Consider the following 18,775-nt stretch of genomic DNA (forward strand, 5'->3'; position numbering starts at 1 on the left):
CTCATTCTGTCAGTTCATGTGAGGGCTGGTTGTTTAAAAGATATTTTTTTGATTTTTAATAAATGTATGTATGTGCAAACATCATCAAAAATGAGTTTCAGAATATTTTCATCATTCACAAAAGTTTTCTCATACGAATTTACTGTCAGTTATGACTTCTGCTTCTAACCCAGGCAACCACCCATAAGCTTTCTCATTTGACATTTTAAGGAATGCCATATAAATAAATTAGACAATATGCACTGTTTGCAACTCATTTATTTCACTGAGCATAAAAATTGTGGTGTTAATCTATGTTGCAGCATGTACCAGTAGTTTATTTCTTTTGTGCTGAAAAATAGTCCATTTCAGGCAATATTTGTTTATCCATTCACCTGTTGAAATGTAGAGGACATTATCCTAAGCAAATTATTATAGAAACAGAAAATCAAATACTGCATGTTCTCACTTACAAGTAGAAGCTAAACATGAGATACACATGGACATATTGATAGAGACAGTAGGCCCTGGGGACTCAAAAAGGGAAGAGGAAGGGAGAGGGGCAAGAATTGAAAAACTGCCTATAGGGTACTGTGTTTACAATCTGGGTTATGGGTTAAAATGAAGCCTAAACCTAAGCATCATGCAGTACCTCCTTGCAATAAACCTGCATATACACTCCTTGAATCTAATATATATAATATATATAGCCTTTTGATCCATGGACATAGAACATGTTTTTATTTACTTACATACTTTAAATTTTGTAGCAGTGTTTTGTAGTTTTAACTGTACAAGTCTTTCACCTCCTTAGGTTAATTCCTATGTATTTTATTTGTCTTGCTGCAATTACAAATGGAATTTTAAAATATTTTTTCAGATTGTTCATTGTTAGTACATAGAGATTAAATTGATTTTTGAGTGCTTACTTTGTATCCTGCTACTTTTTAAAGTTCATTTATTAGTTCTCACATATTTTTATGAACTTTTGAAAGTTTTCTACATATAATATTGTAACATCTGTCAAGATAGACAATTTTTTCTTTCTTTCCTGCTTGGTTGTGTTTATTACCTAATTATGCTGACTAGAACTTTCCATAATATGTTGAATAAAGGTGGTGAAATTGAGCATCTCTACTTCATTTCTGATTTTATTAAAAATAATTTCATTCTTTTACCATTGATTATAATATTTGCTGTGGGTTTTTAATCTATGGTCTTTATTATGTTGAGGTAGCTTTTTTCTATTTAGTTTATTTAGTCTTTTTATCATGAAGTGATGTTGAATTTTTTCAAATGCATTTTCTGCCAAAATTGAGGTGATTGTTTATTATTTCCTTTATTCAGTTATTGTGGTATTGATGAATTTTCCTGTATTGAACTATCTTTGCATTCCAGAAATAAATTATTTTGGTCAGTATATAATCCTTTTAATATGCTCCTGGATTCAGTTTGCTAGTATTTTCTTGATGATTTTTGCATCAATGTTTATAAAGAATATTATTATTATTATTATTATTTCTTGAGACAGAGTGTCACTCTGTCACCCAGGCCAGAGTGCAATGGTACAGTCTTGGCTCAATGCAACCTCTGCTTCCATGGTTCAAGTAATTCTCTTGCCTCAGCCTCTTGAGTAGCTGGGATTACAGGCGTGAGGTACGACGCCTGGCTAATTTTTGTATTTTTAGTAGAGATGGGGTTACACCATGTTTTCCAGGCTGGTCTTGAACTTCTGACCTCAGGTGATCCACTTTCCTTGGCCTCCCAAAGTGCTGAAATTGCAAGTGTGAGTCACCACATCCATCCTGTTCATAAACATTAGTGATCTGTATTGTTCATTTCCTGTTTTGTCTTTGTCTGGCTTTGGTATCCAGGTAATAATGGCCTCATAGAATGAGATAGGAAGTGTTTTACGTTATTCCATTTTTTGAAATGTCTAAGAAACATTGGTGCTAATTCTTAAAATATTTGGTATAATTCACCCATAAAACCATCAAATTCAGGGATTTTGTTAAGAGTTATTATTATTATTATTATGGTTTCAATTTTCTTACTAGTTACAGGTATATTCAGATTTTCTATTTCATCATTATTTACCTTGAAAAATGTTGTCCTCCTAGGCATTTTTACTGGATTTAGGTTATCCAATTTGTTGTGACAGAATTTTTCATAGTACTCTCTTATAATCCTGTTTATTTCTATATGATTGATAGGTATTAATGTCCCCAGTTTATTTCTAATTGTATTAGTTTGAGTCTTCTCTTTTTATTTCTGTTTCATCTAGTTAAAAGCTTGTTGATTTTGTTCTTCTTTTCAAAGAATAACTTATGGTTTCATTGATTTAATCTGTTGTCTTTCTTTTTTCTATTTCATTTATGTCCGCTCTAATTTTTATCATTTTATTCTTCTGCTAGATTTGGGTTTAGTTTGCTTTTCTTTTCTAGTTCCTTAAGTTGTAAAGTTAGGTTTTTGATTTGAAATCTTACTTGTTTTTTAATCTAACTATTGATAAATATAAATTTTCCCTTAGCCCTACTTCTTTTGTATCTCATAAAGTTTAATGTATTTTGTTTTCATTTTCATTTATTTCTAGGTATTTTCTAATTTTCTTTACAATTTTGTCTTTTATTCATTTGTCGCCTTAGAGTGTGTTATTTAATTTCCACAATTAAAAAAATATTCCAGTTTTAGGTCTGTTATTAATGTCTACCTTTATCCCATTGTGGTCGGAGAGAATATTTTGTATAACTTTTTAAATCTATTGAGACTTACTCTATGGCCTAAGATATGGTCCAGCCTGAAAAATGTCTCATGTGCACTTTAGAAGAATGCATACACTGCTGTTGTTTGTTAGAATAGTCTTTATATCTATAGCAGATGTAGTTGGTTTATTGAGTTGCTTGATTTCTTTATTTTCTGTCAGGTGTTCTATCCATTATTGAGAGTGAAGTTTTGAAGTCTCTAACCATTATGATAGAATTGTCTTTTTCAACCTTCAATTCTGTTTGATTTTGTTTCACATATTTTGATGGTCTTTTATTAGGTACATAAATATTTATAGTATTTTTTTACATCTTATTCAGATATTAAACATTGTGTGAAAATATGATGTCCTTATTTGTCTCTTGCAATGCTTTCTTTAATTTTAAGTCGATTTTATTCTGTTAGATAGCCACCCCTGCAATCTTTTGTTACTATTTGCATAAAATATACTTTTCCGTTCTTTTACTATCAATTTAGTAATGGTTTTCAGTCTAAAGTCATTCTATTGTACACAGCATATAGTTGGATATTGTTTGTGGGCTTTTTTTTATTTTTTGCTTATTCAGCTAATCTTTTGATTGGTAAATTTAATCCATGTACATTTAAAATAATTACTGATAATGAAGGACTTACTTCTGTCATGTTGTTATTTGTTTTCTATTTAATTCATTGCTTTTTGTTCTTTTTTTCTGAATTACTCTTCACGTTCTATTGATTTTTGTAGTAAGGCATTTAAATTTCTTTCTTTTTTGTGTATCTTCTACAGCTATTTTCTTTGTAGTTACTGTGAGAATTACATTGAACACTAAAGTTACAAAACTCAAATTTAAATTTATACATATATGACTTCAGTAATTTTCAAAAACTGTTTCTTTAACAACTCCATCCCATTTCTTTTAGTTTTTAATATTAGAAAATGATATCTTTATATGTTGTTTGTTGTACATCATAAAATAATAATTGTTATAATTGTTAGTTTCTTACATTATGTAAAAAACAAAAAGTAGAGTTATAAGGTGTTTTACAATAATTTAACTTTTATAATTATTCACATATTTGCCTCTTTTGAGATTTATCATTCTTTATATGGCTTTAAGTCAGTGTCTAATTTTGGGGGAATTTTTTTTGATTGTTGGTTTCTTTTTTCCATTTCACTCTGCAGGACTCCCTTCAGTATTTGTCACACAGAAGGTCTAATGATAATAAACTCCCTGATATTTCATTTATCTGGGAATGTCTTAATTTCCTCACTTTTGAAGAAACGTTTTGCCAGATATAGGATTCTTAGCTGATAGGTTTTTTGGTTTTGTTTTGTTTTGTTTTGTTTTTTTGCCTTTTAGCACTTTGAAAGTATTTGTTTATTGTCTTTTGACCTCCAACATTTCACATTAGAAATCTGCCCATACTTTTCTGTTTCATTTTCTGCTTGAATTTTGTTGTTGTTGTTTAAAACTGGACATTTGAATCTAATAAAATGGTAAATCTGGAAACCTAATTCTTAATCTTTCTTTGTGATTTCTGTTTTTGTTATTGTTATTGCTTTTGTAATTTTTGTTTTTGAGCCTCTCCCTGGACATGTCCATATACTTTCTGATTTCTTCATATATGTAATTTTTTTGAGGATTTTTGTCTTTAATGTCTAGCTCCCCAAAAAGCAAAACAGTAAAAAATATAGGTGGCAAAGAGTACCAGCCTTTTAATACTCCCATATTATTTTAATACTCCCATATTAATATATTATATTAATATGTAACCCATATTAAGCAGAAGGGTTACAACAATAGGGAGAGGCGCAACATCAGTGGAAACCTGCTTCTTTGTGTACCACTGTAATCAGAAGGAGCAATCAGGCAGCGGGCAGTGGCTCATGCCTGTCATCCCAGCACTTTGGGAGGCTGAGGTAGGTGGCTCACTTGAGGTCGGGAGTTCGAGACCATCTTGGCCAACATGGTGAAACCTCATCTCTACTAAAAAAATAAAAATTAGCCAGGCGTGGTGGGGCATGCTTGTAGTCCCAGCTACTCAGTAGGCTGAGGCAGGAGAATTGCTTGAACCCATAAGCAGAGGATGCAGTGAGCAGAGATCGTACCACTGCACTTCAACCTGGGTGACAGATCAAGACTGTCTAAAAAAAAAAAACCAAAAAAACAAACAAACAAACAAAAAACAATCAGAGACCAGATCCCTAGTATTCGGAAGACAGGGTCCTTTCTGTCCACAGTGTGTGCAGGTTGCTCCAGGAACAGATGTACTTCTGCTTCCCATGTGCCTGGAGAGGGATGGACAGTCACCACTCTACAAAGAGCTGAAATTGAAAAATTAACTGCAATTTTTGGTCCAAGCCTTCCTTTCAAAATTGCAAGCCTTTAATAGACTACAGAGTTCTATAATAATTATATAGGACAGCTTGTGCCAGTGCAATAGTTTTCTAGGTGAGAAGACACATTCCTGAGGCTTCCTACACTGCCACATTCCTAGAATCCTCCCCTTTAGGAGTAATTTTTAAGTGCATACTTTTATAACTTGATGAATTCAATTTATCAGTTTTTTTATGAATAGAATTCTTGGCCTCAATTTTTTAAAAAATCATGGTTTAACTCATTATTGCCAAATTTTTTTCTACACTTTTTCTAAAAATTTTATAGTGTTACATTTTACATTTAGATCTATGATCTATTTTGAGTTAATTTTAGGATATGCTGGGAAGTAAGTGGCAAATTTTAGTATTGTTTTTTGCATATGGACATCCAATTACCTAAGCACTATATGCAAATAAGGCTATTGTCTATCCCATTGAATTTGCTAGGCACCTTTTAAAAAAATCAATTGACACAAGAAGGGGAGCATCGCACACGGGGTCCTATTGTGGGGAGGGGGTGGGGGGAGGGATAGCATTAGGAGATATACCTAATGTAAATGACGAGTTAATGGGTGCAGCACACCAACATGGCACATGTATACATATGTAACAAACCTGCATGTTGTGCACATGTACCCTAGAACTTAAAGTATATATATAAAAAAAAAAAAGCATTGACCACACAGGCAAAGGTTTATTTTTGAATATTTGTTCTGATCCATTGATCTAACTTTGTATATAATGTCTTGATTACTATGGTTTTATAGTAAGTTTTTAAATCATGCAGTGTAAGTCTTCTAACTTTGTTCTCCTTTAAAAAATGTAAATATCCTAGATTTTTAAATTTCCTTTTAAAATTTAGAATCAATTTCAATTTCTACAAAAAGACTGACAGGAAGTTAATAGGATTGTGTTGAATATATAGATATATATGGAGAGAATTTTGCCCAAGTAACAATAGAAACACTTCCAATTCATGACTCTGTTTGATATCATTATCAAATTTTATCTTCTTTAGTTTGTTTCAGTAATATTTTGTAAGTTTTTGTGTATAGGCATTTTACTTCTGTCAAAATTTACTTCTAATCTGTTTTTAAATGCTATTGTGAATGGAATTGTCTTCTTAATTTCATTTCTGAGTTACATAATCAAGTACATAGAAATATAGTTTTTAAAATATATTAATCATGTGTCTTGTGAATTTGCTAAACTTCTATATTAGTTTGTTTGTGTTTGTAGATATTTGTGATTTTCTATATACATAAACTTAATTATAAATAATGTCTTACTTTTTTGTTCCAATCTGCATGTCTTTATTTTTTATGCTTTATTGCGTGGCTAAAACTACCAATGCAGTATTAAATATAAATTGTGAGAGAAGAGTTTCTTACCTTTTTCTGTATTAGAGTGAAAGCATCCAGTCTTTGTGGATTACCTATGATGTTAGCCTAGATTTTTCACTGATATCCTTTATCATGTTGGAGATGTATCCTTTTATTCCTAGCTGATACTTTTAATTTTCTAATATGTACAACTTACTACTTCCCAACATGAAATCCATCACCATTTTTATCACAGTGTTACAGTTTCCTTAGTATTTTAACTACTTTATTATACATTCCTTAAGGACAAATACAGTTTTATTTATTTATTTTTAATTTGTTATTATTCATTTATTATTTATTTCATTTCAAAATAAATAATAAATTTTGAAGAATTTTATAAAAAATTTTATAATTCTTTGAACAATATTGTATTTATAAGATAGAGTAAATAAATACTATTTTATTGAATGGAGTTGCAATCTTTTATTCAAACTTAATTTTTAAGTTAAATAATTTTTTTAAAATTTATGTTGAAATCCTTAAGAAAGGAAGCTTTATTCCAAGACTGTTGGCAAAATATCTTCTTCTAGACATATTTTCTCTATAGATGCTTCTCTTTGTTTTGTGTTGGTATGACGGAAGATCACAGACTGGCTAATTTATAAACATAGGAATTAATTTGGCTTATGTTTCTGGAGACTGGGAAGTCCTGAATCTAGCAAGGGCCTTCTTGCTGCATCATCCCATGGCAGAAGGACAAAGAGAGAGTAAGGAAAAACAAGAGAGCATGTGTGCTCAAGAGAGGGGGCCAAACTCACTTCTATAACTGGCCCACTCCTGTGATAACAACATTAATTTATTCATGAAAGCAGAGCCCTCATGATCTAATCACCTCTTGAAGGTTCCATCTCTCAATATTTGCACTGGATATTAAGATTTCAACACATAAACTTTGGAGGGCATTTTGAAACCATGGCAGTGTTTGTTCAATGCTTTTAACCTTTCACATACAATGCAACACATTTAAACTCATATATATTTCATTTTTTAGATTTCAAATTTTAATACGTTTTTATTTTTTGGAGACAGTGTCTTGGTCTGTTGCCTACACTGGAGTTGAATACATCTTTTGAAATGTATGTAATTATAATAAATGTGCTTAAAATAAATGTACTTCTGTTTACTATAGCTTTACTGATATTGCATACAAGCAAAAACATTTTAAGCTTGTTCAGAACAAGGAGAGATTCAAAACACTGTATTCATTCTATGTAAAACATACTCAATCCTTTGTGAAACATTGAGATATTTAAGAAAGAGAACCAGGGGTTTTAACAAAATGTTTGAAGTTCAGGATGTGTATTCAAATAAGTAACCCCCTTGTGATTCAACTGCTATTATAAAACCTTTTTAATATTCAAATTCATCTTAAGAATTCTGGCATAAACCCAGAAAATTTTAAAAAGTTTCTAACTTCGAAGTTTGTATTCATGTTTGAAATGTATTTAAAAATTTATTAGTAACATTACATTTAAAAACTTATTTTATAAGTATGCTAGAGATTATAATCTTTACTATCAACTTAAATTTCCCTTATGTAGGTTTCTCATTCACCTAAAGGAAGAGAAATATTAAAAATTGAGCTTAGACAGCTGGTGAAATTGCCCTCCCTTTTAGTGTGCCAACCTAAGAAACAAAATGTAGTAACCAGAGCCCATTTTGAAAAAGAAAATAAATTGTTTATTGACTGTAACCACTGATCTTGGTGAATAACTACTATTATTCACTATCATTAATCTTATCAATTTTACTCATCAATTTAATCAATTTTTAAAAGACTGTGCCTGAGTTTGCTCCAGAAAACAACTACACATGTTTTCAAAATGAATATTGTAAACAAACAAACAAACAAAAAAGGTAGAAGGGCAGGTGTTTGAAAAGAAAGATTAGGAGTAAAATGAGAGGCAGAGTAGTGGGAATATGGCACAGTTCTGAAGAGCACAGGTGTAGTGTGTAACAACAAAATTGAATTAACGTAAGTTAAGGCTCTTGGTTTCCAAACACAAATAATGGCTTTAGTTTCCTTAAGTAAGAATTTTCTTACACCACAGAATCAATGGAAAATCTCAAGATCCAAGTCTCAGAAAATACAGAGACCAGAGAAAAAATGAGTATCTAGGTACTAATACTTAATGGGCAAAGAATGTCATCTGAAGATTGGAGAAAACGAGGACAATGTATTTTCCCATACCAAAGTCGAAGGTCGGCTACCAAATGACAAGGATATATAGGCTAAACAGACAAAACAGAAAGCTTTTAGGGAAGCTTTTAGATTTTGTGGTCTTACCATTTACGCCCTCAGTAATTTGGGGAAAGTTTATTTCTCTCAATGTTGATTTCCTCCATTTTAGAACAAGCAATACTGTTATAGTTTGGATATACAGCTGACCCAAATTTCGTATTGAACTATAATCCCCAATGTTGAGGCAAGGCCTGTTAGGAGGTAACTGGAGGTCCCTCATGGCTGGTGAGTGAGTGCTAATGAGATATAGCTTTTTAAAGTGTGGCATCTGCCCCTGTCTCTCTCTTTCCTGCTCTTTTCATATAATGTGTCTTCATAATTGCTACAAAGAGAATAAAATACCTAGGAATACATCTTACAAGGGATGTGAAGGACCTCTTCAAGGAGAACTACAAACTACTGCTCAAGGAAACAAGAGAAGACACAAACAAATGGATAAACATTCCATGATCACGGATAGGAAAAATCAATATTGTGAAAATGCCCATATTGCCCAAAGTAATTTACAGACTTAATGCTATTCCCATCAAGCTACCACTGACTTTCTTCACAGAATTAGATTTTAAGACTTTTTAAGGAAACATTTAAGCTGTAGTTATTTAAAAGTACACATTTAAAGCAAAGTTAAGGTTCATTCTTTCTTGAAATCAAAGAACAAGGGCTCCCCTGATACAGTTTGGCTGTAGCCCCACCCAAATCTCATCTTGAATTATATCTCCCATAATTCCCGTTGTTTTGGGAGGGACCTGGTGGGAGATAATTGAATAATGGTAGTGGTTTCCCCCATACTGTTCTTATGGTAGTGAGTAAGCCTCATGAGATCTGACAGTTTTATAAGGGGAAACCCCTTTCGCTTGGTTCTCATTCTCTCTTTGCTGCCATCCATATAAGAGGTGACTTGCCCTTCCCTGCCTTCCATCATGATTGTGAGGCTTCCCCAGCCATGTGGAACTGTAAGTCCAATTAAACATCTTCCCTTTGTAAATTGTCTAGTCTCAGGTACGTATTTATCAGCAGCATGAAAATGGACTAATATATCCCCTTTGTTCCCTAATCATCTAGGTCTCAGAGATCTATGACTGAAAAATCAGCACCACTGTCTCTATTTGATAAAGAAAAAAATGCTTAGCTTATATTTATATCCCATTGTTATTAATATAATACCATTCTCCAAATGTCAAGAATGCTTACAGGTCAACAAGATTAATAAATGCTACTTAGTATTAAATCTCCTGAGAGTTACTTGGTTTGACTCAGGCAAGTCTCTTATCACCAAAACTAGGAAGGACTAGAGAAGAATGTGAAGATAATCTCATTCCAATTAACCCATCATCATGTTGCTATGAAAGTTACAGTTTTGTAGGATTTATAGTCTCTATTTTCATTGAATAAGATTCATTATAGGTAGTTTTATGTAAAAACACTGGTGTTTGTGTAAATATGTAGAATGAAGAATACTCATATTCAACAAAAAATCAGTATCAGATGTTGTACTCTTCCAGTCTAGACTGTAATTGAATCTATTTTTATTTTCAGAATGTCTAGTTATCATTCAACAAAAACATTTCTATATCAAAGTATACCGACAAAAACGGGGTCTAGGGACACAATTGAACTCAGACATTTTTAATGGCCTAAAAACAAGAATGACATGGTAGGACTTTATACGTTAGAATATGGCTATTGACTTATCTCATTTGGCATAAGATTAGCTGTTTCTTCCATTATAGTTAGTATGTATTTACAGTGCCTTCAAAACACATTTCTGTCTACCTGTGACAACACATCCAGCCTGCCTGCCTTGATCTTAGCACTGAGGCAAAGATTCTTTGGGTGCTCAAATGTATCCAGTGCTGCTGGATGCATAGATGATGTTTTCAGAGTACACAGACACTCTATAATCTATCAAAATAGAAAGCTCCTTTGGCTCCAGATAAACTATGGTCATTTACATTTAGCCTATAATCTTTACTATTGACTCATCACCGAGCAGGGCCTGACAAACATTCTAAAAGTGATTCAATGAATTCTAAATCACATGCTGCTAAAAAATTAAACAGAAACAGTAATATCACAAAGATCAAATTCCAACAACATGAAATATCTGAAAATTAGGTCTTTAATGTAGTCACTTTTATCTGTTATTCAGGCCAAATATCAAACTTACATTTGGATTGAAGTTATTCTTGCAGCTGCTAATCATAAACATACTTTGGAATGTTTACGTATTTTTATCCACAATATTAATAGAAGTTGAATAACACATTTTAAGGTCAAATCATCCTTTCAATGTCTAAGAAGTCACATCTCTTATGATCAATAAATCTGCTTTCAAGTCTGTTCATAAAGGTGGCATGAAAACATAAATAAATTATTCTCTGAAAAATGTCTTATAGCATACAGCTGCTCTGGCAAGTAATATTAACAACTAGAAGGTGATTAATATTTAATACCTAATATGATGCTTTTGCATCAATTTCAATTAACAATAAATCCCAATGGCTGTAAAAATTTTTGTCTAATTCTGACTAGCCTCTTTCTTTGAAGATGGATCCAGGGATTCAACCAATGCCTGTGTTAGTTTCCTAGGGCTGCAGTAGCTGTGTACTACTGATAGTGGCAGGAGACAGACAAATTACTAGGCAGATACAGGTGGGTCCCAGTGAAAGCTGACCTTCAAGCCAAAGACTGACTGAAACCTGAATGTTGGACTGCCAGTTTCAGACCGAGTTTATGACTGGAGTGAGAATTTCCTCAATGTCTTTTAGCCAATCAACTGGTGCTTTTTCCAGGCCTACCATGGACCAATCAGCATGCACTCCCCAATTCTGAGCCCATAATAACCCCAGACTCAGCTACATGTGGGGACTATCTGCTTTTGGGCCACTTCTCACATAGAGGGCTACCAACTTTAAGTCCCCTCTCATTTTGAGAGCTGTTCTGTGGCTGAATAAAACCCTTATCCACCTTGCTTACTCTCTGGTGTTCGCATAACTTCATTCTTCTTGGATGAGGGACCAGAACCCAGGACCCACAGAACAGCACGTGTGAAATGAGCTAGAACACTGTAACCCTCCTGCCCTCTGCTGGTGCTTGGCAGCTGTCCCACATGACAGGAAGTGGCAGTGTGGCTGGGCCAGCCCAGGAGCCGCAGGAACTGGAGTGGGGAGGTGGAACCAAACAAGCTGTAACACGGACAAGCTGAAACACCGCTCCCCACCCCCCATTTGCTGCACTGTGGGCGTTTGGAAGGAGAAAGAACTGTAGTGGTCCTTCAGGGCTCAGACCTCGGGACTCCCCAGGCAAGAGCTATAAAACCCCTTGGGCCTCCGTGTTTGTTGGTATCTCTGAGTTTTCGGGTGCAGCTGCTTCCTCCTTGTCCAGAGGCTGGCGCCCAAGGCAGAAGATGTTTGTGGCACACCCGGACCAGCTGCAGGTTGAGCACAGAACCATGGGCAGGCATGGAACCTATGCCCATAGTATGAGCTGAGTGCAGCCTGCTGGACCAAGTAGGTGGAGCAACCCCAGTTTGTGAACCTGGAGCTGAGTGAGGCCCGGGCAGGGGTGCCACTGGGGGTGGCAATTTTTGGCTGGAGAAGTGGCACCAAAATGACACTGTGTCACTACAAACTGAGTGGCTTAGGACAACGGTTAAATGTCTCAGTGTGCAGGCTCAGGGTCCAAAATCAAGGTGTCAACAGGGCCATGCTTCCTCTGAAACTTGTAGAAAATCTTTCCTTGCCTCTCCCTACCTTCTGATAGTTCAGTGGCCATCTTTAGCAGCAGCATAATTCCACTCTCTACCGTCATCCTCACTTGGCATTCCCCCTGTGTGTCTCTGTCTTTGCATGGCTATCTTCATATAAAAATAATAACTATCTTATTAGGGGCCCATCATTCTTCAGTATGAACTTATATTTAGTAATTAAAATCGGTGAAGATCCTATCTCTAAATGAGGTTAAATTCTGGGACACTGGGGTTTGGTACTTGCTTTCTTGATTCCTTTCTATCTCATTGTCCGTACATTTTCAGCATCTTTGCAATTTTCCCTTAACTTTTTTTTTTAACCTCCAAATGTGGGAACATTCCAAACCTCAGCTGCTGCATTTTGGTACTCATTTTTCAGGTGAGTGCAATCAATAAGTCAACGTCTCTCAAATTAAGTCTTCATTCCCAAATTACTTCTTGAAACTTGTATAACCAACTGCCAGATCTACCTGGATATATAACAAGCCCTTCAAACTTTATGCAACCAAATGTCATTAAAATTATTAATAATAATTCATGCACTTTCCAAATCCTACTGACTACTATGTCATCAACCCAACAAATCAGCACATTAGTCACTCATGTCCTCAAACCTAAAGCCTTAAGCCCATCGTGGGTTCTTCTATTTCTCTTGCTTTCTATACTCAAACCCTCAATCCATCATTAGATCCGCTTTTTAAAAAAAAAAAAATTATTATTTTTTAATTATACTTTAAGTTCTAGGGTACATGTGCACGACGTGCAGGTTTGTTACATATGTATACTTGTGCCATGTTGGTGATTTGCTCTTAGAGTATATCTTGATTCTAAGCACTTCTTTCTATGTTCACTGCATTTATTCCTGTAGACTGACCCATGGTCCTCTTTAACTCAGATAATTTGATTAACTTTTCAAGTAGATTCCCTGCTCCCTCTCTTTCTCACTTTATTCTTTGCAAAACAGCCAAAATAAAGAATATAAAACATCCCTTTCAAATCACATCACACTATTTTGTGTGGGAGAATTAAAATACTCATTATGACCTAGAATGTTTTACATAACTTGTCCTCAGCATCCTTCTACCACCTCATTTTTTTTTTAAACCACATTAATTCTCTGTCACTTGGTCAAGCCATTCTGACTTCCTTGCTATTCTCGGGTTAACAGGCCTTTTCTTCATTGGCTCTCTCTCTACCTGGCATATTCTTCCTCCAGATATTTACATCCCTTGCTCCCACATTTCATTTAGATTTGTTCAAAAAATTATTATAATTCTACTCCCAGTGGTGCCCCTCTCCCATCACTTTCAAATTTCATGAAGTTGCTCTTCAATCTAAATATCCTATATTACTAAGAAACAGATTAACTCAAGCAGATTTTATAGTGGGTCCTGTGATATTATACACAACGACACTTCCTATTTTGCCATAGTGTTAAAAATAAGTATTGTTTTCTGTTTTATCAGTTAATTAAATGTCTCAATTTGAGAAGATACAGCTAAAAGAAGTAGATCCATAGCTACGTCATTTATTATTTATAGCTTGTCCCTCATTTTTATTTAATAGCCTGCCAAAATACCAGAAATATTTCTCTAAATTAAAGACCCTATATGCTGTTTTCTATGCATCTGCTATGTTTCTGAAAAATAGAGCAGCCATACAAAATGTAGCTTTGAAAATCAATAGAAATATTACATTTTAAGTTATTTCTGCATACAGTTTTCTTGAAACTAATCACCAAATTTATGAAGTCTATGGAAATTTATGCTTCAAGATGAATTTTATCTGAGTATAATTCGTAAATCTAAATCACCATTCCAAGGTTTGTTTTTTCTTTTACTTTCTTTTCTAAATGATTTGGTTCCCTAGCATGGAAAAATAACTAGCAGAGACTTTGACAAGTTGAGGGACTGCAGCATATGCATTGTAAACACACATTACTTAAAAATCAAGATATAACTTATCCCAATTGCCAAAATATTCACAGGATTAACCTAGTTCCCCCATCTATTTCCAAGGAGGCAATATAAAATAGTGAAAAGACAATGGCCTTAGGCTGGTATCCCTATTCTCCCATTTGCAAGTAGTGTAAATTTTAGCAAATTCCTTAATCTTTCTGGGTTTCAGTTTCCATACCTGTAAAGTAGTTGTTAATAATATTTATTCATTGTTCTAGTGCATGTAAATCTTGAAGAAAGTTCTTTATGATTTTGCATTTCTTATTTGTATACAAGGGGGGATATATGCAGATAGTGAATAGTTCACCAGACCAACCTCACTTTGACACTAACTGCAGTGTTTGTGGGGTCCCTGAAACTACCCCAGCTTCAATAATTTACTAGAAAGATGCATGGAACTTATCAAAAGTTGTTATACTCACAGTTATGGTTTATTACAGTGAAAGGATACAAATTAGAATCATCTAAGGAAACAGGTACATTGGAAAATGTCTTGGTTTCCAAACACAGACTTTCAAATTCCAGCCTTTCCGCCATAGATTCATGGACAGTGTTAACTCCTCTCATCAGTGATATATGACAATGTGCATAGAGTATTGCCAACCAGGGAAGCTTACCCAAGCGTGGTGTCCGGAGTCTTTATGGGGACTCCATGTTCAACTACCCTTGTGGCTGACCTCTATCTCCAGCCTCTCCAGAGGTTAATCAAATACCGTGTAACTCAAAATGCTCCCATACATCATGTTAGACATTCTGGTGTGAATCAAAACCCTCAGGTAAACAAAACACTCTTATCAGGCAAGATATTCCAAGTGCCCAGGGATCTCTCCAGGTAGCCAACAGCAAAAGTGACTTTTCTTAGGGCAAAGTTAAATTCTTTGCTACACAATATACCTCTCATAGTTTTGTTGTGAGTATTGAAAGTGATAATGAATGAAAAGCTTTTGAAACAGTGCCTAGCAAAAGTAAACATCCAGGAATTATCTATTGTGAAAAACACTGAAAAACTGAACATTTTCCACTGATTCCAGCAAAACTTTTACTCCCAAATGTTCTCTTTATCCTTTTGCTAAGCCCAAAGTCATCAATCAACGGCTACAAAACTGGATAAATGCTTACTTACCCACCTCCCCATAAAAATCTTTAAACCTCTTGCTCCTTGCAGAACACTCATCTTGTAACTGATTTCATGTTGCAAAGTTTTAATAAAGACTGGAGTGAAAAACTTTTCATTATTTGTCTCTTTCCACAGTATTTTTTAAATATATATATATACACACATACACACACACAAGATGACAAGTCATTTACATATATTGTGAATTAAATTTATATTAATTTCCTTTTTTTTTCATTTTTGGTCAGTATTCTTTATTTTTTCACATTTAAGCCATCTTTAATAATAGTTAATCTCAGAAATGGTGGTTTAAAAAAGTTTCTTCTGATGACTTTTAACCAAACAAGTAGAAAACAACGTTGGAGGAAAAATAAATAAAAGAGAGAGGTATTTTCAAGACAATTTAGGGCTGTTTATAGCTTCATTGAGGTAGAATTGATAAATAAAAGTTATGATATTCAAGGTATACAATGTGATATTATAAATTGCCTATAAATTGTGAAATGATTATCACAACCAAGCTGATTAACATATCCATCACCTCACATATTTACCATGTTTTTGATGATAAGGGTACTTAAGATCTACTTTCTTAGCAAATTTCAAGTATACAATACATTATTATGAGCTATAGTCACCATATAGTACATTAGGTCTCCATAACTTATTCATCTTGTAACCAAGTTTACATCTTTTAGCCAATGCTTTATTTTCTCCATTTCTTAACCCATGATAACCACCCATCTACTGTGTTTTTATTAGTTTGATTGTTTTGTATTTCATATATAAAACTAAGATTACGCAGTATTTGTCTTTTTTGGGGGGAGCAGGGTCTGGCTTTTTCACTTAGTATAATGTCCTTCAAGTGCATCCATGTTGTTTTAAATGGCAGATTTTGTTCTCATATAAGGTTGAATAATATTATAAAGAATGTGTGTGTGTGCGTGTGTGTGTATTACATTTTGTTTATTCATTTATCCAGGGACACCAAGGTTGATTTCCTATCTTTGCCATTGCTTGGGACATTTTTTAGGATACCCGCAAGTCCTCAAATCTGCGACAACCCACCATGTATCATAATTTTGAGATGTCTTTACTCAAGGTGAGGCACAGTCAGGCTAGAGGTTTTAGAATAAGATAACCCTTAAAAAACACATTTGGCTGTAACAATAATAGTTATCTGAACACAATTAGAGAATATATAATATTTCCTAGGTTAGGTTTGTTTTAGTGACAATAAATTTTTCATATGCTTAACCTGCAGAGGCCAAGTCTTGTTTCAGCTACTTAATGGCATATGCATCTCAAATTATCAATCTATGATTTTTAAATAAGGTCAGCACTAAGGCTGACATATTTCATGTAGACAGAGAAGATTCCTGAGGTCAACATGTGCCTGAAAAAGAGAGATTAGCCAGCCAACTGAATTATGTGCAATAAGAAGTCATTCTCCCTGCATCAATTTATTATCTGTCCCGTACCTTTCCTCAGCTACTTCAAGTCTGACACTTTTACTGACTTCAAAAGGAGTTTGGCAATGCATTAGCTTCGAGGGAGCATGCAACCTGGCCAAGACATAGTACCTGCTGACATTAAAAGCAGCCTATGAGCCATATTTAAAAATAACTGTCTATAAAGAGGAGATAGCTACTTGTGGAGAGGAATCAAGAGCATGTACAAGGAAAGTATGTTTGGTAACTGATGAACTATGAATGATAAATATTGTACATAATGAATATATGAAAAAGAACTATACCATTTAATTCATAACTTCCTCTCCATGAGTGTTTGGGCATAATAGTATCACTCATGAGATGTTAATATAACCATAGGTGTAAGAAGTGGCTCTGAGTACGGTGAGAGACAATTTGCTCCCATACTGTGGCCGTCAGTTTGTACTGTATTGTCTATGGATGGCCTTGTATAGGCACTTTTCTTTCCTTGTATAGGCACTTTTCTTTCCAGAGAAACACAGTTACGCTACTACCTTCTGGGTAGAATATACAAGGTTTTTGTATAGAAGCTCAGATTTTACACAGGGGGGAGAAGAAAAATGAATAATAGAATCAGTAATTAAGTGGGGACCTTCACAGCCTTTCATATGTATAGCATTCTGTGGAAGAAAAAAAAGATTGTTTGACCAAAATATTGTTAACCTTTTAAATGGTTAGCACCATAGTGGTAAAAATTTAATGCTCCTAGCAGAAGTGCATAAAAATAGTCTTGTTTTCTACAAGTCTGCCTATGAACATCTACAAGTTCAGAACATCTGAGAGTCATCTTAAATACACAAAATTATCTGGAAAAAAATGGATAAAGAGATAGGAATGAGCCAATGTATTATTGACTCCTTTGTTTACCCTTTCAACATAACCCATTCCCCTGCTCCTGGGGACCATTACAAATGTCCCAGGATTCTTGATATTCCTCATTGTTAATCTTTGTTATTTCATGTTTTCTTTTTAAGTTTCACTGAGGTATAACTGATGTACAAAAATGTACACAATCAATGTATATATAATATATGTACTTTGATGAATTTGGACATATGTATATATTCATGATAACATCATCAAAATGCTACTAAACATATCCATCACCTACAAAATGTTCTTTGTGATCTGTGTGTATATATAAAATTTAACATATTTGAAAGTACACAATATTATGTAATTAACTATAGGTACTGTTACATAGCAGATATCTAGAACTTGTTCATCTTGCATAACTGAGACTTTACATTTTTAAAAATTATTCTTTTATTATTTTATTTTTTTCTCTCTATATATATTTTTATTACACGTTACGTTCTGGGGTACATTTGCAAAACGTGCAGTTTTGTTACATAGGTATACACGTGGCATGGTGGTTTGCTACACATATCAACCCATCACCTACATTAGGTATTTCCCCAAATGTTATCCCTCCCCTGGCTCCCCATGCCCCAACAGGCCCAGGTGTGTGATGTTCCCCTCCCTATGCCCATGTGCTCAATGTTCAACTCCCACTTATGAGTGAGAACATGCAGTGTTTGATTTCCTGTTCATGTGATAGTTTGCTGAGAATGATGGTTTCCAGCTTCATCCATGTCCCTGCAAAGGACATAAACTCATCCGTTTTTATGGCTGCATAGTATTCCATGGTGTATATGTGCTACATTTTCTTTATCCAGTCTATCATTGATGGACAGTTGGGTTGGTTCCAAGTCTTTGCTATTGTGAATA

Source organism: Mandrillus leucophaeus, unplaced genomic scaffold (genome assembly GCF_000951045.1).
Source record: "Mandrillus leucophaeus isolate KB7577 unplaced genomic scaffold, Mleu.le_1.0 Scaffold132, whole genome shotgun sequence".
Taxonomy (NCBI): Eukaryota; Metazoa; Chordata; class Mammalia; order Primates; family Cercopithecidae; genus Mandrillus; species Mandrillus leucophaeus.